This window comes from Staurois parvus, unplaced genomic scaffold, assembly GCF_062004578.1.
Source record: "Staurois parvus isolate SC_StPar_1 unplaced genomic scaffold, SC_StPar_1.0 ptg000183l, whole genome shotgun sequence".
NCBI lineage: Eukaryota > Metazoa > Chordata > Amphibia > Anura > Ranidae > Staurois > Staurois parvus.
Genome location: NW_028317979.1, coordinates 4,627,169 through 4,650,251, shown reverse-complemented (window position 1 = coordinate 4,650,251; position 23,083 = coordinate 4,627,169). Strand labels below are relative to the sequence as shown.

The following is a 23,083-nucleotide window of genomic DNA, read 5'->3' as shown; positions in this document are numbered from 1 at the left end:
CATTGAATGCATTTGACAATAGTCTCTTTAAGATCATAATAGTAGTGAAACCTCACAATGATATCTTGATGATGTGGTTTAGTCCCTAGATAGCAATATGCACAGTCTAATCATTAATCTATATCTAGGATATTGGGTCCTAAGTTTGTAAATATACAAACAACTATTGAAAACAAAAAGAGGTTAATATGTCAAAAAAATGTAAACCAGTTCACACTGATACTAAAAGAGGTGTTGTCATTGTAACCTATATATCTGTAGCAAAATAGAGGGCCTCCACATATGGAGAAAAAGTATTTACTTTTAATGACTAGAATAGTGACTGGATTTGTAGAAAAAAGTATCTTTATTGAAATATATATTCTCGTATCAAAAAATATAAGTTTGATTAAAATATACTGTAAAGTTCCACCAGCATTGAATGAAAACATTAACTGGCTTAAAGCATTAGCTTGGAAAACACTAAACAACAGACAGACAAACCAGACAAGAAAAACTATCAAAGAAACATCCAGACGCCCAAATCTAACCATATATAGAATGACAAAACTGCATGTTAAATAATTAGTCATTGTGGTAACATGATTCCTCATATACAGAACATGGACATTTCGGGAAATTCAGCAATAACCACTGCACAAATAATGGGTCAACAATTCCAAATGAAAAAATATCCAAAAATGATTTAGAGAGTCCCATCACTGAGTACATGAATGAGGAAGAGCTAAAAAAATTGGTTATAAAGTAGTTAAATCTGTTAGTGTAAACAGAGTAATTATTTCCTGACTTGTGAATGATGGCTCATTCCCAAGAAATAGGCTGCAGAGATGTCCTGTAATCAAATATGCATAGTCTTTTGGGAATGAATTAGGGTGGTGAAATATAACATACAGAGCTGAAGCTTGTCTGACAAGTAGTAGTATGTATAAACATGACACTGGAGAGCAGGAGAGATGTAGCATGTGTAGCAAACAAGTATATAGGTCACTTCATTGCAATAGTAAAGAGCAGCAAGCATTGTCAGCGAGAAAAAAACAATGTCAAAACAGAGAGCAAAATCAGTTCTTCTAGCGAAATGCATTGACATCATCACACATCACGTGACACAGCTTACCCTTCTTGGGAGCATTGGTATAGGCAGCATGGCTAGTGAAACATAAAGGACAGCAGGAACGGTACTATGAGTGCTGAGAGCCATGGAGGGGTCTCTCTAATCCTGCATGAAGGTCAGGAGACTGTTTCATGCACATGAAACTTGATCCATAGTGGTTCCAGATGGTGATAAAGTATGCATTCTTGCTTTATAAGTGACATGTACAACAGCTGCTGGTGAATGCACTAACTGAGACTCCTGACCTTAGGCAAGCTTTATATAGCAATCAGAACAACTATGATGATATTTACATCTGCCTTAATGGACAAGAACTGATTTTGCTGTCTGCTATGACATTGATTTTCACTTGCTGACAATGCATGCTACTCTTTACTATTGCAATGGAGTGACCTATATACTTGCTTCCTATAAATGCTAAATCTCTCCTGCTCTCTACCACCTTGCTTATGCATGGTTTTATTTACTAAAGCTGGAGATTGCAAAATCAGACTCATTTCTGCATAGTAACCAACCAGCTTCTAATCTCTACTTGTTCAATTAAGATCTAACAATAACACCTGGAAGCTGATTGGTTTCTATGCAGACGTGAATCTGATTTTGCACTCTCCAGCTTTAGTAAATAAGCCTCACTGTCTTTTAAAGAGAAGTTTTCTTCCTCTAAGACAAGGGGATATTTTATTAAATCTTCAAATTTTGTTTCAAGATTGTTAATTTGCTCACCAATTAAAGACATTTCCCCCTTTCCTGAGTGATTTTGTCCAGTTCTGTAGATATAGAATGGTTGATATTATGTAGCAGTATTTGATGTTTCTCTTCCTGAAAGTCAGCTGTGAGAGGGTATTGGTGGAGGTGATGATGGAGGAGAAATTGGGCCAATATCCTCTGTGGGCTCTTAGAGCGCTTCTGTGCCAACCATATGGGCATCCAATGTAGAAGCTGGGAATGATGGCCACAAGAGAAATATCTTCATATTGGTATGACATGGGTTTCTGATGCCCTATTTTACCCATATGGAGCAGCTGGAAGAATTCTGTCAGGACCCATGCTTTAACATGCAGCCATTACCAGAGCGTGAGAGAGAAAAGGCAGAGCCATATTACAGGTCCGGGATTAAGAGTCTGCCATCTTGGGCTATCTTAAAATTAATTATTTTTGGAAAATTAGCTATATTGTTTGAATGTCATAACATGTTTTCTGTTATATGATTTCATAATTACGTTAATGCTTAAAAAAAGGATTTAATGTTAAAAAATAAAAATCAAGGTTTTTTTCTTTTAATTAAATGTCATACTATTATCAAAATAATTTCCATATGTATCAAATATTTTGAATATGATCTATTTCATGCTAAATGCATGGGAGCATTCTATGGTAATTTCTATTTTTTAAGTATAAAGAACTACTGTATTGTGGCCACATTTACTGTTATGTTGTTTTGCACATTTTGACATTCAGTGTTTTATTGCCATGTGAGATTAGTTTGGATATGAATTGTATCTGAGTTGCTTGCTCCTGCAGATAATCGAACATTGTTTCATATTAACTAGGAATGGTGTGTAACTCCAACATTATCATGCTTTCTTAATATGTTATGTTATAAAACAGGCACAGCTCCCGGTGTGTATTCCAATTACCAGATAGTAAAAAAAAATAACGAAATGTTATAATCGTGATTTTTCTATTTGATTCAGAAAGTTTAGCACAGCAGGAAAGTTGGCTTTCAACATAAACTGTATGTTACATCTGAAATTGGGGATTTTTTTTCCCTTCCTATAATCAAGGTTGTGGGAGTCAATGAGCACATGAAGTTGGAATTCACACTCATAGTATACATTACAAATGGTATATGCCAGGATTTAATTTTCTGTTTTATTTCATTGAATCTATAAAATGTACATACACTAGTTTGTGTGAGGGCATAAAAATAGAATAAATGGATCTTAATTGAAGAGATTAAGGTTGCAGATATTAGCAGGAGTTTCTGGAAAATTCATTAGGTGATGACTTTTAATGGGAATAATTGTGTTCTTAATCATAATTGTGTGGCAATTAAAAAAAACACAAAGAGGACTAATTGCAGACTAGAGGAGCCAAGCAGTTTTCAGAACCAAAGAAGAAATTGTGCTACAAAGAATGTAGGAAATGCTCACATAATTGCTGCTGAAACTGTAAAGTGAACTGTATTATTTATTTTTGAATCTCTATTATTTAACTACATTCAGCAGATGTTGACACACTACAATAGGGTCTGTAGACTTTGTAAAATGCAAGAACCTTTTGTGAAAGTTGGATTTTGCCCCCACCCACTTCAATCACCTAACCTATTATGTACGTGTTTTATGATTACATATGTAACTGCTCTGAAATCAATAATCTAGACACGAGAACCACCCACATGAAAATGTGTTTTAAGTTCATTTAGTTCAAGTGAATTAAGTTAATTTAGCAGTTATTCATTAAACATTATTTCATTCCATTTATCACAGACAAAGAAATCATTTTTTCTTTACCCATAGTCCAATCTTGGCTGCCAAACTAATATTCTGTCACAGTGCTTACTTAGTTTTCAGAAGTATGTATGGTTTTTAAGTTTTGTTCCTATGAACTTGTGCTGCCGCTCAGTTTGCAAACAAACACTACAGTTGGCTTTTCCCTGCTAAGCAAAATCACATCTTGCATTACCTTTAACACATAACTACAATCAGGACATTTGGAGAGGAGACTACTGTTAGAGTGCTCATGCTGTTTTGAGAAATTAAGCAAGTTTAGGAAAGTTCTTACAGCTTTCTCCAAATAGGATTCCTTGCTAGATGTAGCAATGAATTTAAAGTGGAGTTTTAGTCTCACTTGAAAAAAATTAAAGTCAGTAGCTACAAAAACTGTAGTTGCTGACTTTTAAAAAACAGCCTGTGGCTTCACAGCCAGGTGTCCACTGCACATGCACAAGTATCATTGCACATTGTGAATGGTATAGTGTTCTGGGACCTGTCACCTTTCCCAGAAGACTATGGGTAGGGAGGGGGGTGACAACGTCTATGTAATTATGTCCTATTTGAAGATATAAATTTATATGAAAAAGTGAGTTTATTAAATGTAAGTCTGTTTTTACGACTCCCTGGAATGCCTTTGAAGGACTTGGTTTATGGCTTGATGAGCCCTTCGCTAGCAAGAGTTTCCTAGACAGAGGGGCACTAGATAGTGTGTGATTTATAACCATGACGCCCTTCCACTGAGTTTGCTGCCTGTGATCTGTATCAAACAGACCACATGTCACTCAACAGAGAGGGAGGGGGATGAGGAAAGCTGATTTGGGAGTAGGACATGATAGAAGATGGAAGACCCTTAACAAGATGGAGGACCGCATCCATCTCTGTATGCAGAGGTACCAATTCCTCATGGGTAGCAGGGGACCAGTCCCTAAAGTAGAATTTCCCTTTTGGGTGGAGCTCAGCTTTAATTTAGAGCGAGCAAGCAAGGGAGCTGTACTCTCAGATACTGGTGCCATAAAGTCAGGATGCTATCAATGAAGCTTTTGGGCTATTTGGATTTTTTTATACCATGGCTGAAAGGAGCTCCAGGAAGAAGTATTCTGTATTGGGAAAAGTCAGTAGTGCACAGTCTTAGTTCTACTTCACCTAATACTGACAAAAGCCACTGACAAAGTGAAAACCAAGGTTTTTAACTAAAATCATTAAATAATCTTACCTACTTTTATTCTTTAAACATTGATATGTAAGTAATTCTAGGTTCTTGAAAGAAAGTATTAAGTGCAAGGGCTGACTGATATAATCAAATGATCAGTGTTCTAATAAGAGGAAGGGCACATCCCTTTATCAACCCCCACCAGTATATCACCACAGATTAATGGCTTGTTCACACCAGCCACTTGACCGCAATGCAGAAATCAGCACTGTTTCCTTTTTTTACAAGCTTTATTGAGATGTCAAAAATACATCTTATAAAGTCTAACTACCAGTTGATCAGTGCGAGGCAGTAGATTACCTCTCACTGTGCTGAGAAAAAATACTGCATGCACTGTGCCTACACACAACCGTACACCATCAAGCAGTCTGCAGCCTCTCTCGGCTCCCACCTGGCCCCCATGCTGCAAGTGTCCCTTTTTCCTGGGGGCAGTGCTGCCCCCCTGAAAAATGCAGCCCTAGGCAACCAACTTGTTTGCCTTATGGTAACTACACCCCTGTGTACCGTATATACCGTATTTGTACTTGTATATTTGTAATCCACAGATTAGTTCGTAATTTCCACACACATCCACTGCTGGATGCACAATATTGTTTAACAAGCTACCGATAAGTATAAAATGTCAAATCCTGGAAAGAGAACACCGCTCAAAATATTTTCAAAGCACTTTTTTTATCCAAAGTTCTTAATCATGCATACAATGTTCAGGTACAGATAGTTCCCAAGTGAAGCAATTTTTTACCAACTTTACGTTCCCAGATTACTTCTAAGTAGATCCATGGTGTAAACATCAGACACAAGTGTTGTTTAGCAGAGGCAGTAACCTTTGGAACCCTTACTGAAGTTATTGAAGGTTAATTGCATAATCCTGGAAGTTAGGATTACTGGAATATTCTGTGAATATTTTGGGTAGTTTTAGAAAATGATAGGGTATTCTGCACCCCATGCTGTCATTGCCCCAGACGAAAGTGCTGTATTTCCCTATTAAGGTGGAATCTAAAAAATGTGGATCTGCATCGGACTCTGCTTAAACTACTAACCTCTAGGATGAAGCCTGAGCTCCCTAGTAAACTAATGCTGAGTGAATATCTGACCTCCAAATGTTACTCAAGAAAAAAATGCCAGAAATCACCATGTACTAAAAAAGCCATGGACATTATAGTGTGATTGGGAGCCTGTTGATCCTTTGAAGTGTCAATGTCACCTAATAACAATTATTATTTATACAGGTGGGCACACATTTGGAAAACCTGAATGTCTATAAAAAAGTCAAATCATAAATACTAGTGTGTACCACGTCCACTAGGGATAAAGTTTGGGTTCTCTGCTACCGTGGTTTCAAAATTTGCAGTCCAGTGTTGTGCAGATTTACCCTGGGGGGATTTTTTAAACCATAATGTACTGCTGCATTGCCTTTGAGCTAAAGCCAGCAGGGTTTAGAAGGGCCAATAAGGTTAATTCAGTCTCATCACTAAAAAGGGGGGAGCACAGAGCAGGCAAGGTGTCAGTGGATTGGAAGCTGTTGCAAGGAATGCATATGGAGAGCTGACAAATGGTATAGGGATATTTTACAGTAAGTTAGAAAACTGTGCTTTGATTATGATTGCTAGCTCTTTGTGCAATTTAAGGTCAGCAGGCATGCTTAGCTGCTGTCCCATCTATACCAAATTTTTTTTTTGTTTGCTGCAAGACTACTCTTAAAAAAACGGACTCTTGTTTCAGGGAGGGGTATTTTTGGGTTGCCATTTTTTTTGGGGGGGGTATATTTTAATTTTATGTTGATAGAGCCTTTATTTTAGGATATATATATATAATTTTTTTTCTTTTTTGCTACAAGGCTTCCCTTGTTTTTGTTTCAGGGGTGGTATTTTTGGGCTTTCATTTCCTTTTTTTTATTTATTTCATGTTTATGGGGTCTTTTGTTAAATTTGGGGTGCCCAGAGCAGAGCGTTAAATTGTTACCTCACCATCTGTTCTTGAAGCTGCCTTTTGTTCTCATCATATAGCTGCATCATTATTGAAAAAATCAGCTAAGTGCAATAACAATGTGCACCTAAACCACTTCTCAATATATCACTCGCTTTCAATGTACCCCCCCATCCCTGTAGATAGCTTTGAAGCTAGGCATATATCATTTAGGCCTACTATTCCTAATTAAAACTGTTCTGCTGTTGGTCAAATTTCATTGCAATATCATCTGAAATATTTTAACTTGCAATAAAACCCCAGCCTGTGCCTCTAGTAAATTTTGGCCTTGATCATTAAAGCAGAGTTCCACTCATCCTGTCAAAAAATAAAAGTCAGTATCTAAAAAACTGTAGCTGCTGACTTTTAAAAAACAGCCACCTACCTGTCCCTTGGTCCCATGGTGTGTCCCCCGCAGCCCGTTTCACCTGCTGTCCTGGAGGCCGGCATCTTCAGTGTGGACACCTGGCTGTGACTGCTTGCAGCTTCACAGCCGGGTACCCACTGCGCATGCGCAAGTAGCGCTGCACTTCATGAATGGTCCTGTAGTCTTCTGGAACAGGTCACATGTCCCAGAAGACTACAGGAAGGGAAGGAGGGAAGATACCTTCTGTTTCTGATTGCCTAGGGGGTCCGACCGCAATTGGTAGCCGGTACCTGTAAAATTTGGGTACCCCCTACCCCCCACCCCCCAAAGGTGCTAATCCTTATTGGGGAGCGGGAGAGCAGTCCTTAAAGCGGAACTTCCCCTTTTGGGTGGAGCTCTGCTTTAAGATTGTCTTGTTGCTAGGCATTTTTTACTCTACTGTGTTCTTTTAATTCTTGTAGTAAAAAGCCTGACTGTACTCTTTGGAGTTGATTTACAAAAGGCAAATCACTTTGTAAGGGAATTTTCCCTTTGCTTACTGAATATGCTGAAAATTAATTTTGCAAAGAGTACCCACTAAGTGTAAAGAAGCTCAAAAAGAGTATGCTTGCACATGATTGAATGATGGAAATCTGCAGAACGTCACCTCATTCACTAAACTAAGGGAAAATTCCTTTGCACAGTAAACTGCCTATTTACTGTGAATTTATTAACCCTTCTGTCTTTAGTACATTTTGGCTTATTATCCCATGTTCTGTAAATGGACAGCAGACATCTTGTCATACAACTGCTCCTCCTCCATTTCCAGAACATGATTATTTGTGGGAGAATAGCATTACAAGTTTTGTGAAAGGTGGAAAGGGCAGAAGAAGGAGAGCAAACGGAGTGACTTTTCTCACTTACAGCAGTTGCTTTTAACTCTCAAAGTGGGGGAAGACAGGGCAATATGCAGCAGCTATGACAATGTAAGGTATAGTGGGGGAAAAAAGTATTTAGTCAGCAACCAATTGTGCAAGTTCTCCCACTTAAAAAGATGAGAGAGGCCTGTAATTGGCATCATAGGTAGACCTCAACTATGAGAGACAAAATGAAAAAAAAAAACAGACAATCACATTGGCTGATTTGGAAAGAATTTATTTGCAAATTATGGTGGAAATAAGTATTTGGTCAATATCAAAAGTTCATCTCAATACTTTGTTATATATCCTTTGTTGGCAATGACAGAGGTCAAACGTTTCCTGTAAGTCTTCACAAGGTTGGCACACACTGTTGCTGGTATGTTGGGCCATTGCTCCATGCAGATCTCCTCTAGAGCAGTGATGTTTTGGGGCTGTCGCTGGGCAACATGGACTTTCAACTCCCTCCAAAGGTTTTCTATGGGGTTGAGATCCGGAGACTGGCTAGGCCACTCCAGGACCTTGAAATGCTTCTTACGAAGCCACTCCTTCATTGCCCGGGTGGTATGTTTGGGATCATTGTCATGTTGAAAGACTCAGCCACGTTTCATCTTCAATGCCCTTGCTGATGGAAGGAGGTTTGCACTCAAAATCTCACTATACATGGCCCCATTCATTATGTCCTGTACATGGATCAGTCGTCCTGGTCCCTTTGTGGAGAAACAGCCCCAAAGCATGATGTTGCCACCCCCATGCTTCACAGTAGGTATGGTGTTCTTTGGATGCAACTCAGCATTCTCTCTCCGTCCAAACACGACGAGTTGTGTTTCTACCAAAAAGTTCTATTTTGGTTTCATCTGACCATATGACATTCTCCCAATCCTCTTCTGGATCATCCAAATGCTCTCTAGCAAACTTCAGATGGGCCCGGACATGTACTGGCTTAAGCAGGGGGACACGTCTGGCACTGCAGGATCTGAGTCCCTGGCGGCGTAGTGTGTTACTGATGGTAGCCTTTGTTACGTTGGTCCCAGCTCTCTGCAGGTCATTGACTAGGTCCCCCCGTGTGGTCCTGGGATTTTTGCTCACCGTTCTTGTGATCATTTTGACCCCACGGGGTGAGATCTTGCGTGGAGCCCCAGATCAAGGGAAATTATCAGTGGTCTTGTATGTCTTCCATTTTCTAATTATTGCTCCCACAGTTGATTTGTTCACACCAAGCTGCTTGCCTATTGCAGATTCAGTCTTCCCAGCCTGGTGCAGGTCTACAATTTTGTTTCTGGTGTCCTTCGACAGCTCTTTGGTCTTCACCATAGTGGAGTTTGGAGTGTGACTGTTTGAGGTTGTGGACAGGTGCCTTTTATACTGATAACAAGTTCAAATAGGTGCCATTGATACAGGTAATGAGTGCAGGACAGAGGAGCCTCTTAAAGAAGAAGGTACAGGTCTGTGAGAGGCAGAAATCTTGCTTATTTGTAGGTGACCAAATACTTATTTTCCACCATAATTTGCAAATAAATTCTTTCCAAATCAGCCAATGTGATTGTCTGGATTTGTTTTCTCATTTTGTCTCTCATAGTTGAGGTCTACCTATGATGCCAATTACAGGCCTCTCTCATCTTTTTAAGTGGGAGAACTTGCACAATTGGTGGCTGACTAAATACTTTTTTGCCCCACTGTACATTTTTACCAGGAGCAACCACCTGCACGTAATGGGATACACATCATTACACATACTGTAACTATTGTGTTTAGTTCCTTACATACCCTCTCACTCATGTAAATTTTTTTTGTTTATTTAAAATCTTGCAAACATACAGCTTGTTAATAAAAACATATGTACATATGTACAAAAAGTAAAATAAAAATGAATGTATATATATATATATATATATATATATATATATATATATATATATAATATTAACAAACAAGCTTATATCAGCAAATAACTGAAAAGAAAGCATCTTTTTTCCAAAAATAATATAAGTAGAACTATATACAAAGAAACATAATTTTATTATCCGCAAACTACTAAATTATGCAAATCTTGTCCTTGGCCTCTAACATTATCAGCATGTACAATGCAATACCAGCAGTCCCGCATTGTATGTGAGGGCTCTGAGTGCTTGCCCACAGCCTAGAATGCCAGAGGGAAGGCTGATGAGGGAGCAAGGGAATAAGGTAAGCATAAGTGTTTTTTATTTGTAACCTAGGTAAGAAGAAAGGATACAGTAGAACCTTTGCAGTGTGGGCAGAGATGCACTGCAAATGTATTTTTTTTCTCAGGCATTCAGCTTTAGACAGATAAAATGTAAGCTTTTTGTGTGAAGAGATGCAGGGGTCAAACCTGATTTTCTAGAGAGATGAGAATACTGAAAAAAGCCTGAAAAAAAAAGAGAAAACAACGCAGTACCTCTTATGCAACTAACTGGTTATTAGTCACAGGCTGTATGCTTTATTTATAGCGTGCAACTATGCATGCCAATAAAAAAACAGATTTCCAAAAACTTAAAACCAGGGACACAACTTTAGACACCTTAAATCTGTATTCTGACTTATATAGATTGCCTCTGCAAACTAATATCTGTGTAGAGCCATAGAAAGGGAACAGTATGAGGTCACAGTGGGGACTTCGCCAAAGGAAACCCAATGAGAAGCAGAACCTAGGGCCAAGAGGAGAAATATATTCTTGATAAAAGTGGCCAAAACATAATTTCTAATTTTTAATGGTTTTGTTGAATCTGCAATGAGATAAACTTATGTAAGCAGTTTAAATTCAAGCACGATTTAACAAAACCTTCAGCTTTTCCTTCTTCAAATCTAACAACTGAAAATAAATAGCACTTTGTGGATTCACCATTGAATAACCAACCTTGGATTTAATATGTGTAACAAAAGGCTTGTGGCTCAGATGCGGGATGTTAAGGTCTTTTGGAAAACATGTGACCGTTCTCTTACGTCCAAATACGCCAATGATGCACTATGTTTTTATTTCTCCTGAATTTATCATGTCAGGATGTGGCTCTAAAATAAAATAAACTGACCCTTTCTACACTGATGGCTGGACAGCCTGGTTTGGCATACGTTTATCCATATTTAATACAAGTAGAGAGATTAACCAGACTATTTGCATTAACTTTGCAACTGCAATGGAAAAACACAACTGCTCTCATATTTAAATGAGTGTTAGTATTCAGTGTTCAGCAGAGAGAGACAAAGTTACCAGATGGTAGTGTAAGTGGAAGCACTGCTCTCGCAATAAGGAAATCAGCTTGAGCTCACATGAGGCACAGTGGTCTTGGCAGAGGAGGGATCTGGTATTCCAATGAATGCTCTTGTCAAGGAGAACATGTGCATTGGAAATTCTAATGAATTAATGATGTAAGAGGGTACCAGGCACAGAGGATTTGATGGCAGGAATCAGCTCTGAATTGAATTGTTGTCTCCTGTATTGAAAATGTTAGGAATCTATATTTTTTTATGTCTAAGCTACCTTACATATTCAAAATAAATAAAACTAAAATATAAAATGTGTTGATGTATAATCAACATATAATAATGAAATAATCATTTATAAATTATTGTGGCTTATGAGATTCCCCATACATACTTTAAAATATGACTGAAGATTTCCTTTATATTTATTTAAACCATACAATATGATGGTCTACCTTAACAGTATCAGTTTTTATCCAGTCAGACAGGCCCTTTTTCTACACTGTTGTGTGGCTACAGACATATTTTCAGGATGTAAGGCACAGGGATGCATGTTGAGAATTTCCCCAGTGTAAGAAAAAAAAGTGTGGTTGATTTCTGAAGGCATATAGACTCTTAAATTTGCAAGGGAATTTGCACTTTGCAATGGGATTTGCCCTAGAACTTGGTGCATGTGGTGAAATTTCACTTTCCAAATAATACCCAATCATATATATATGTGTAAAGCGCTGCGTAAATTGACAGCGCTATATAAGTACCTGAAATAAATAAATGTGCAAGGAAAATAAAAAAAACACAATTTTTGCTTGCACATGATGGACATCACCCCATTCACTAATCTTTGGTGATAATTTACTTATAGAGTGCAGCTTCCCTTACAAATTGAAAAGTATATTTGCCTTTAGTAAATGAATCCCAATGTTAATTGGCTACATTTAAAACCAAAATCTAGGCAAATATAAACATGGATTCTGTTTTGTATTCATAAACATAAATAAATGTAATTTTAAATGCAGCTAGTGTAGTTGCCTGAATTTGACTATATATGAATCACTTGTAGCTCCTGTACAGCAACATTTAAATAATGAGAGAGGGGACAGCACCAGAAGGCAATCAAGTGTGCTGAATGCATATAGTCTGACAAAGAAAAATCCACATAGGAGGAGAAAGCAGAGAGATGGCTTGGTCAGTCTCTTGCTGCTCATTCACTGACAGGGAAGTGACCTAGCTGTATTGTTTATAACAGAAAAAAAATCATGTCACCATCTGGTTATGTAAATTACAGAAGTGGCTAGACAAACTTACAAATTCTACGGCAAGTAAAAAAGAAACCATGTATGTATTTTAACAGTGAATTTAATGTTACATTGAGTTCAGCTTTAAAGTGATGATACACCCAAAAACAAAAATGTATTGTATTGCAGTTTAGGTTATTCCCTTTCTGCTCAGCAAGTGATTAAGCCTGTAACACATTTCCTTGTCTTAGGGTGTCTCTGCTCCAATGAAGACACCTTTGAACAGCAGCTATGTCAAACTAAGGAGAGGATAGTGCTAGATGTATTGGCAGTTTTACACGGATTCGACTAAAACATTAAAGCCAAACTTCAGATACAGCAACTAGTTTAGCAGTTACAGCAACAAGCTGTTTTTTTCCCTTTTGGGATAAAGGTTTTATATACAGTCAGGTCCATAAATATTGGGACATTGACACAATTCTAACATTTTTGGCTCTATACACCACCACAATGGATTTGAAATGAAAAAAAACAAGATGTGCTTTAACTGCAGACTGTCAGCTTTAATTTGAGGGTATTTACATCCAAATCAGGTGAACGGTGTAGGAATTACAACAGTTTGCATATGTGCCTCCCACTTGTTAAGGGACCAAAAGTAATGGGACAATTGGCTTCTCAGCTGTTCCATGGCCAGGTGTGTGTTATTCCCTCATTATCCCAATTACAATGAGCAGATAAAAGGTCCAGAGTTAATTTCAAGTGTACTATTTGCATTTGGAATCTGTTGCTGTCAACTCTCAAGATGAGATCCAAAGAGCTGTCACTATCAGTGAAGCAAGCCATCATTAGGCTGAAAAAACAAAACAAACCCATCAGAGAGATAGCAAAAACATTATGCATGGCCAAAACAACTGTTTGGAACATTCTTAAAAAGAAGGAACGCACCGGTGAGCTCATCAACACCAAAAGACCCAGAAGACCATGGAAAACAACTGTGGTGGATGACCAAAGAATTCTTTCCCTGGTGAAGAAAACACCCTTCACAACAGTTGGCCAGATTAAGAACACTCTCCAGGAGGTAGGTGTATGTATGTCAAAGTCAAGAATCAAGAGAAGACGTCACCAGAGTGAATACAGAGGGTTTACCACAAGATATAAACCATTGGTGAGCCTCAAAAACAGGAAGGCCAGATTAGAGTTTGCCAAATGACATCTAAAAAAGCCTTCACAGTTCTGGAACAACATCCTATGGACAGATGAGACCAAGATCAACTTGTACCAGAGTGATGGGAAGAGAAGAGTATGGAGAAGGAAAGGAACTGCTCATGATCCTAAGCATACCACCTCATCAGTGAAGCATGGTGGTGGTAGTGTCATGGCGTGGGCATGTATGGCTGCTAATGGAACTGGTTCTCTTGTATTTATTGATGATGTGACGGCTGACAAAAGCAGCAGGATGAATTCTGAAATGTTTCGGGCAATATTATCTGCTCATATTCAGCCAAATGCTTTAGAACTCACTGGACGCCACTTTACAGTGCAGATGGACAATGACCCAAAGCAGACTGCAAAAGCAACCAAAAAGTTTTTTAAGGGAAAGAAGTGGAATGTTATGCAATGGCCAAGTCAATCACCTGACCTGAATCCAATTGAGCATGCATTTCACTTGCTGAAGACAAAACTGAAGGGAAAATGCCCCAAGAACAAGCAGGAACTGAAGACAGTTGCAGTAAAGGCCTGGCAAAGCATCACCAGGGATGAGACCCAGCGTCTGGTGATGTCTATGCGTTTCAGACTTCAGGCTGTAATTGACTGCAAAGGATTTGCAGCCAAGTATTAAAAAGTGAAAATTTGATTTATGATTATTATTCTGTCCCATTACTTTTGGTCCCTTAACAAGTGGGAGGCACATATGAAAACTGTTGTAATTCCTACACCGTTCACCTGATTTGGATGTAAATACCCTCAAATTAAAGCTGACAGTCTGCAGTTAAAGCACATCTTTGTTTCATTTCAAATACATTGTGGTGGTGTATAGAGCCAAAAATGTTAGAATTGTGTCAATGTCCCAATATTTATCGACCTGACTGTATATAAAAACTAAAATGGTTTATCTTAACTCTCTATCTGTCTATGACACTTTTGCTGGACAGCTTGGTTTGTTAATGGAAGTTGAAAAATATAATTTACTGATCGGATCAAAAGGTGAAAATAAAGAATAAAAAAGCCTAAAAAAGAAAACTAATACACAAATACCTCCTTACCCATAGACAAATCAAGTGCAATATCCCAGTGGGAATTGGCGTGGAGTGTCTTTTTCTCCTATGAAAACTGGTTGGACATGCTGAAAAATCCTAGGAGGTGTATCAAATCTGTATCAGTCTGGGAAACGGCATTAAAACTCCAAACACGGTGGTATCTGACCAGGATTAGACATCGCAGGTTTAACCTATTGGTTCCCCCAACCTGGTTTGGGGGAAGCTCAGAATTAGGTTTCTTGGTACATATATTTTGGAGCTTTTAGAAATTGCACTCTTTCTGGCAGCAAATCACCTCTAAAATGGTCTTCATAGTAGGATTTCCTAGCACCATTACTGCTCAAATGTGTCAGCTTTTCACTCCTATCACTGATGTCCCTCCCCACTGAAAGAAATTATTACACAGCCCTAGTGCAGCCCTATTGCCCTTACCTGGTGGTTCAGTGGGACTTCTTGGGGCCAGATAATGGACAGAATGAACTCCATTAAACTCATGGAATGAATTCATCACACTGTCCATGATTCTATGGTTGTTTTTACTAATAAATGGAACTACTAGAACATCTACTAGCAGGACTATTACCATCATGCTTCTATCCCATATCTATATGCTTCTTGTATGATTGTTCAGACACCGCACGTTTATTGTTTTTTTTTCAATTGAGTTTTTTTTTTTTTTTTGCTACAACTACAGTCTCTATTCGAGATACCAAGTACAGCGCTGTGTACCTTGTGCTAACTGGAAGCTATTTCTCATTTGTATATTTGTATTCCATTTATGTGATTGTTTATGGTGATTCCATTGTGCTACCACTGTCTCTGAACATTTTGTATTGTTTCTTTTGGTTAACTCAATAAAAGCATGTAAACAGAAAAAAAGAAAAGCAATACAGCCCCCACATTAAAGAACTAATTAGCTGCAGTATATTTGATTTTTATTGTGGGCTTTAAACCCTCAAATTATTTAATGACTTAAACAGACAAACATTTAAAAACAATATTCAGGTTTTCCTTAGAGTACTATTCATGCCATTTTAGATTTACTTTTGAAACCATGTCAAATATGTTTGTCTAAAGTTATATAAATTCTAAATGTACACAACTATACAGTGTAAAATGTAACAAAATTGGTGCAAGAACTAAGAAGCATTAACTAAGAAAGTTCTTTCGCTCACTTCTTGGGGGGTATAGAGTAGGATAAAATCTACCAGGTGGTTCACAGCAGGAAAATAGTAAGCTGAAACAGTCTGATGTATGGAGAAAATATTATTTCACCTCCAGTCTTCAAGAGGCGTGTGAGTCTTGAACCTGTTTTTATCCTATTTTCAGGGATAGCAGTATAACGACATAACTTTTCATCAGCACCAGTTTGGTTGATATAATTCAGTTTGAAATCCTCTTGACAGGTAGAGCTCGCTATTTTTGCCTTAAATAAACAACTGCCACATTTGTGACAGTGGAATTCACCATAATATTTCATAGTTAAAATACAACTGTAATGATTGTCATTAATAAGAGTCTAAGTGAATTTATTTCCCACTAATAAACTTTTCTAACAGAAGCAGGGAATAACTATTTATTCTGTTTTTGCATATATGTGCTAATTTGTTTTGACACTTCAAAAACCCTTCTCTAAGAATTTAACCAGCTGCCTAAAACATCAGGTTTTGTGGGACAGGGTGGGGGCAAGTCTATTTAGGACTTGTAAATTATGTTTGGTAATTTTAACCTTGGCGGTTTAGTTGCTAAGGCTTACCTCTTATGGATTAACAGTGATCCCTATTTGGTAGTGATGTAAAATCATGTATACTTCTGCATTCAGATGCTTAAAGTGAACTAGCATTCTCTGATTCCTTATTTCAGGATGCAAGGTCACTTTTCACTTTTTTCAACTTAAAAGCAGGCTCACAAGCAAGTTGGGGCCAGTTTGGATAGGGTCTGTGAATTGATTTGGAGACAGCTTGTGTCACTTTGACATGATGTATTGGTCATTTAACAGAATAGGTAATATGCCAAATGATCAGACATAGAGTAACTGTGCTGCTTGCTGTTCTCCTCCCTGGAAAGGAAACAGTACTTAAAGACATGCAGTGAAAGGATGTGTCTGCTTATGCTTCATCATTCTGATCAACTGTGTATTCTGCATTTCTCCTGCTTGTTATCATCATCACCTGTCTTTAGGGAGGTAGATATAACATATATAACAGACACATGGCAGAAAAAGGCATGGTAGATCAGTAATTGGGAAAGGATCAGCTTCAGAGAGCCTACATACAATGCTGGTAACTAGTCCATTACCCTCCACCAACCTTTTCGGTACAGTATTCACTGTACTTGTCCTCTTTAAGGGAACACTGAGGTATAATCATCATTAGAAAACATTTAACACTTAAACTTTTTCAGTTTCGAGCAATAAAAACAATGAACAATACTTAGAAATTAGTAGGAATGAACAAATTTGTCTGTAGTTTAATTTGGGGGGGGGGGGGTTGGAGTGTCCCCCCTACTTAAAATCCACAAAATGAGAATTAGCATCAAACCCTGTTAAAGTCAATGCAGGGCAAATTGTGATACGACATTGTGGCCATTTTTAAAGCTAATAGGTATGCTATTGTCAGAAAAGGTAATGAAGAGCTGATCACCGCCATGGGAACATTTAAGAAAGAAAAATAATATTTAAAAATTTACATAAAGGAGGGAGAGGATCCTTTTAAAGTAACTTTGAGGGCAACATGGGGAAAACCACTAATCTACTATGTTACATGCTTGGAAGATGCCTTTAACCTCTTGACACCCACTTAATGCATATATGCAACAGCACGAGGGTGGAAGTATAAAAGTCAATAATGTGATACAAAGTCTCTATGTTCAATATAACAGTCAGTGGCTGCTGCTTTGGTGAGCTAGAAGAGACTCCGTGGGCAAAAACAAAGGAGAGAGAGCAGCACTTTCTGAGTGTAGCATACAAGTGTTTATTCCAAGAACATAAAATTGGCAACTTACAAGATAAAAGTATATAGGGAGCTCATCATAAGAAACGTATCACTGCTGCAGCTGGCCAGTCCAGTCACGCTGAGCACACAGTGGTATGAAGCATTCGGTGGTGCTTGTGGCTCCCAGCACTTTCTAGATGGATCCATGAACCCCAGGAGAGTGGTGATGACGTTGGCACAGGAAGCTGAAAGAAGTGGGCATGGAAAGTGTTCGGAGCATGCATGCTCCTTCATCAGGCCGTAGGGGAGGCCATCTAGGAGGTGATATATATGGGCAGTGGCCAAGAGAATAGTCAAATAGGTTGAGTTGTGCATGACACTGTTGTCCACTAGAGAGCCTCCCTGATTTAATTAAACATCAAGATAAGCTGATGCATAGAAAAAAAAACAATACTATAACAATCACTGTAAAACTTCTATAGTGATACTTACAAATCGATGTGTGTTTTCAGTTAAGTTTGATATATTTTTTTCCAAATAAAATAAGGAAGACCATAAAATAAATAAATGAATATAGTGAATAAATAACTATGGAGTTTTATCATATATACAAGGTGGTATCAAAAAGTTTTGAGAGCTAAAGAAAGGGACCGGATCCGGCTTGTTGTCATCTTGTCTCCGAGTGCTGTTGAAGAGTGAATATTTCTATGTGGCTTTATGCCTTTGTACACTTTGCTCACTATGTTTGTGAGTATAATTTATATTTGTTTTATAGAATAAAATGTCACGGATAATGCACTAGCTGTTTGCGCCCTTTCTGTTGCTTATGTTTTATACAGTGCTGGATTTCCCTGATCTGAGGAGGGTTGCATTGCCATTTCCTTTTTTGAACCCTGCTTGCTACAAGACTGGTCATCATGGTCATATGATGGTTGCCTCTGTCCACTTCTGAAGGTTAAAAGGGCCTACTGTTGATTCAGAATACCTATCTTATTTTTGTGCTATTTTTGAGTATCCTGCACTCCTAAACCCTCTTCTAAATTTTAAGTCAACAACCAAAGATAAAAAGACTAGAATCAATCTTGCCCATCTTATTTTTCACCCATTATACACCACAAACCAGACCCTGAGATTAAAATGTTAGCCCATCACACTACGTCGATGGTCATTCTTTAACACTCCAAGAGGAGTTTAAATAAAATGCACAATTGTTTTATTTGATAGACAGTTTGGTGATTTGATAAGCAGTTTGGTAAGGGTGTGATGTAAAAAGGAGAGGCAGGTTTTACCTTGAAATGAATACGACACTGTTTTATTTGCTAGACAATGGCCACAAATAGTGCTGCAGCACTAGATTTCAAGGTGCAAAGTAGAATTGACCCTGCAGTAGACGTTAGGACTTTGGCAACTGAAATCCAGCTCCAGAAACATTGTGTGCACCAGAATAGGCCATATTTGAAACACAAAGCAGGATTTACCACTCAGAAAACATTAGAAATTATGGCAGCTGAGGTCCAGCTGTGGAAACGCTGCATGGTAACTTTACAGTGCTGGATCATCAGAATAGACCAGCAAAGGTAACAGGAGCTAGTAATGGTTGATATTAAAAGTTTAGATTGTAGCAGGAGTTTTGTAGCTATTGGTAATCCAAGACCGCTTCATTTTAATGAAAGTCAGGTGGAGAAAACTATTAGGGGACAGGGGATTTGCTTGAAAGCCAGCTGACAAGATATTGCCATTCTCGCACAGGACCTTGGTGATAATGATGTGGGGTCAGCTACTTCTCAGCCTGGACAGCTTTGCCTGTGTCTGCAATATATTTCTGTTGAGCAACCCAAAATAAAAAAGGTCATAAAAATTAAAATAAAATAGAATATGCCTCCCTCAAAATAGCAAAAATAAATCCAGACACACTAAACCCAGCTCATTTTTGAAACAGGGCAGAAATAAAAAAAAATGAATAAACATAAAAAAAGGCAATTAACAAATAAAAATTATGGTTGGGAGCAATTAAATTGCAACTATATTTGTTGCAGATGGACACAAAATATTATTCCAAAAAATAACTGTTTGGTCTTTTAAACTGTGAACACAGGGGAGTTACATAAGAATATGTAGCCCCCAACAGTGTAATCTACTCTTCTAAACCAGAGAGATTGCAATCAGTACATTATGGTTACTGTGACAGACCCAGTACAAGGGTGTTTGTAGGGGACTTCAGGCTTGCCTCTTGCCTTTTGACCAAGGCCCTGGCATCTGAGGGGACTCAATTCTATGGTGTGTGCCTGGGGGGACCATTGGAGCAGTTTGCTTTTGATTCAAGTCCATGTCTCTTCCAAAACACACAGGCTCTAAGAACTGGAGAACCAGGATACAGATTTGGGGTCTCTGTGACCATGCTAGCATTGACTGCTTCAACCCCCCCTCTTTCTAGTCTCAGATATGCTAAGAAAATGTTAATATAATCAGCTCAAAACAAATCTGATGTGAGGGCTCTTGTTCTAATCTGTTTATCAGGGTGTTATGTGTCTTTCTACCATTGTGTGCTGCCTAGGTGTGCATTCCATTGTCAATTGAGTTAATTGAGTCACCTATTGTTTGTCTGTTGGCAAGTCCTCTTGGAGGCTCCTGCATAATGAGATTACTCTGATGTTAGCTTCACCTCATTATCTAATCAGTGTGGGATGTTTATCCTAATGTATAACATTTGTGCTTATTGTTCCTGTGGGCACTGCCCCTATTTCTGCAGTGCATAAAAACCTGTGTTTTCTGTTCAATAAAGAGTTCCAGTTTGGCTTCTAATCTAGTCTAGTCTTTGGTGCAATGCCAAGCTATAATACCTTGGTCCTATGTCCCAGTGGCGAGGAAGAGGTTCTCTGAAAGAATTAGACATGTGCAGTTTGTTTCATTCCGAATAGAAATTCGGACAAATTTTCCGTTATTTGGAGATTTGGATGTATCAGAATTCCAAATTACAACAGTAACGAATTTAAACGAATCTGAAATAATGAAACAAAATTAGGCTGATATTCAAATTGATTCAAATTTGAAAACACGTTCAAAAACAAATGTGAAAACCAATTCGAATTTAAAAACAAGAATAGAATAAAATAGAACAGAAAATAAAGAAATAGAAAAGAATAGAATAGAAAATAAAAAAATAGAATAGAAAAGAGTAGAAGAAAAAAGAACAGAATAGAAAATAAAAGAACAGAATACAGTAGAAAATAATAGATTAAAACAGAACAAAATGGAATAGAAAATAATGGAATAGAAAAGAATAGAATCCATTAGAATAGAAAAGAAAAGATTAGAATAGCTAATCAAAGAATAGAATATAAAATAAAAGAGTAAAACAGAGCAAACTAGAACAGAAAATTAAGGAATAGAATAGAATCAATTAGAATTGAATACATTAGAATAGAAAATCAAAGAATAGAATAGAAAAGAATAGAATTAGAATATAATAGAAAATCAAAGAATAGAATAGAATAGTATAGAAAAACAATAGATTACAATAAAATAGAATATAACTGCCTTCCAAAATGTTATATTATATTCCAATGTATTCTGTTCAAATTCAAATTCATTATTTTCAAAATTCAAAGAATAGAAAAGAATAGAATAGATTAGAAAAAACTAAAATATTTTATTAAAAAATGGTGAGCTGTGCTATGGTGAAGTGAGTAGTGATCAAAAAAGGCACTGCAAAAATTTTGCTGAAATAGAAATTTCCAATATGGTCACGCAACTCTTTATATAGCGCATATACCATCAAAAACACATGGATTGTGGATTATGGATTGTAACATTAGAATTATTATCAAATCCATTTGAATTATTTTTGAATACGTTAAAATTATTTTTGAATCGAAATTTCGAAATTTTGAATTCTGTCAAATTTGAATAAACAAAATGAAGTTCGAAAAATGAATTAAACTAATTTAACTAATCGAATGAAACAAAATTAGTCAATTATGAATTGAAGCTAAACAAAACACATTTTTTTCCATTTTGCACATGTCTAGATGGAATCACCCAATCAGGGTGACAGGCGTGGCATCACAATTACAAAGAATTCTGATTGACAAAATTCTTCATAAACCCACTGAAACTGTGAGCTTTGAACATGTAGGATTCATCTCAAACCCATGGTAGCGTTGAATCCAAGCCCGTTCCATACAGGTTGGTTAGGTTAACTGTACAGTTCATTATTAAAGGTTTTTAGTATTGATATAGATTGGTAAAAAATTAGTGTTACACAAACAGTGACACAAGTATCCTGATCATTTTGAAACTTGTGTTTTTTTTCCTTAAAAATATGTACCAGGTAAAATTAAGAGTTGTTTTCTTCTGTATAACATTGCCCTTTTAAAGAATTGTGCTAACATCTAGAAGGTGCATGTTAGAAACACAGTAGTTTAATCAATTCCTCACTGAGCCGTGCCGACCTAAGATTTAAAGGGCAAATTGGGGCACTCATAATTGCAGTCAAGCTGCATTGGCCTCAAAAGAAAGGTCATCTATCTGCTTGTGATCACAGAAGAAATCTATTAATGAATGCTGGTGCATGTCTGATGTTTTCTAAACAGACACTGTATATTTAGGTTCTCTCATTATGACTGAGGGAGTGCTGGAGGAGAAAATGCACATGGGACACTTTGATGGATGGGTGTCATCGCACAAATGAAAGCTTTGAATCACAAATGCAAAGTATGAGTAGCTGTAGCCTTCCATTTCTAAAATACCAAGCCAAGTATTCCTTGGGAGAGCAGCGTGGGGAATTTCAAAACAATGCTAATATCTACTTCCTATTTTGAACAGGAGAGAAAAATTTCCAACTTGTGTCCTTGGAAATGTCAATGCTGACTTTTACTATTTGCTGTAATACCAGTTTTTTTTTAACAAATCAGGGAAACAACAAACAGACTACAATTTGTAGTTGCTAATCAAAAATAAAATACCCAGTTTCTTTAATTTTTATGTTTATCCATCAACATATTACCTTTAATTTCTATGAGGCATGGCATATTTCTCCATAAGACACCACACTCCTCAAGTCCACTCAGTCCATTGAAAGCTATGATCCCCTTCTAAATCAAACTACCGTATATACTCGAGTATAAGCCGAGTTTTTCAGCACATTTTTTGTGCTGAAAAATGGCCCCCTTGGCTTATACTCGTGTCAACGTCTGCAGATGACATGCCGTCCCTGTCATCTGGACACACCCCCGGGATCAATCCTCGCCGGTGATTGACCGCCGGAACTGTAGCTCAGGAGAGGCACACAGGTGCCCAATCACCGTCGAGGAGGTGGAGCTTGGAGAGGAGGAGCCGAGCGGCACCGCGAAGATCGAGCGAGTGAAGAGGAGGAGAGCAGCCGGAGAAGGAAGA

At 37.7% G+C, this 23,083-nt stretch overlaps 1 protein-coding gene and 1 long non-coding RNA gene across 2 annotated transcripts in view; one reads left to right on the top strand and one right to left on the bottom strand.

Annotated features, from left to right (window-relative positions):
* Nucleotides 1-1,280, bottom strand: part of LOC149462189 (uncharacterized) — a 352,283-nt gene extending 351,003 nt beyond the window's left edge. Inside the window, exon 1 of the long non-coding RNA XR_016312696.1 lies at nucleotides 1,115-1,280. This is a non-coding gene — a long non-coding RNA (uncharacterized LOC149462189). The remainder of the gene's footprint in view (nucleotides 1-1,114) is intronic.
* Nucleotides 1-23,083, top strand: part of DPYD (dihydropyrimidine dehydrogenase) — a 1,720,296-nt gene that overhangs the window by 312,696 nt on the left and 1,384,517 nt on the right. The gene's annotated exons all lie outside the window — the stretch shown is intronic.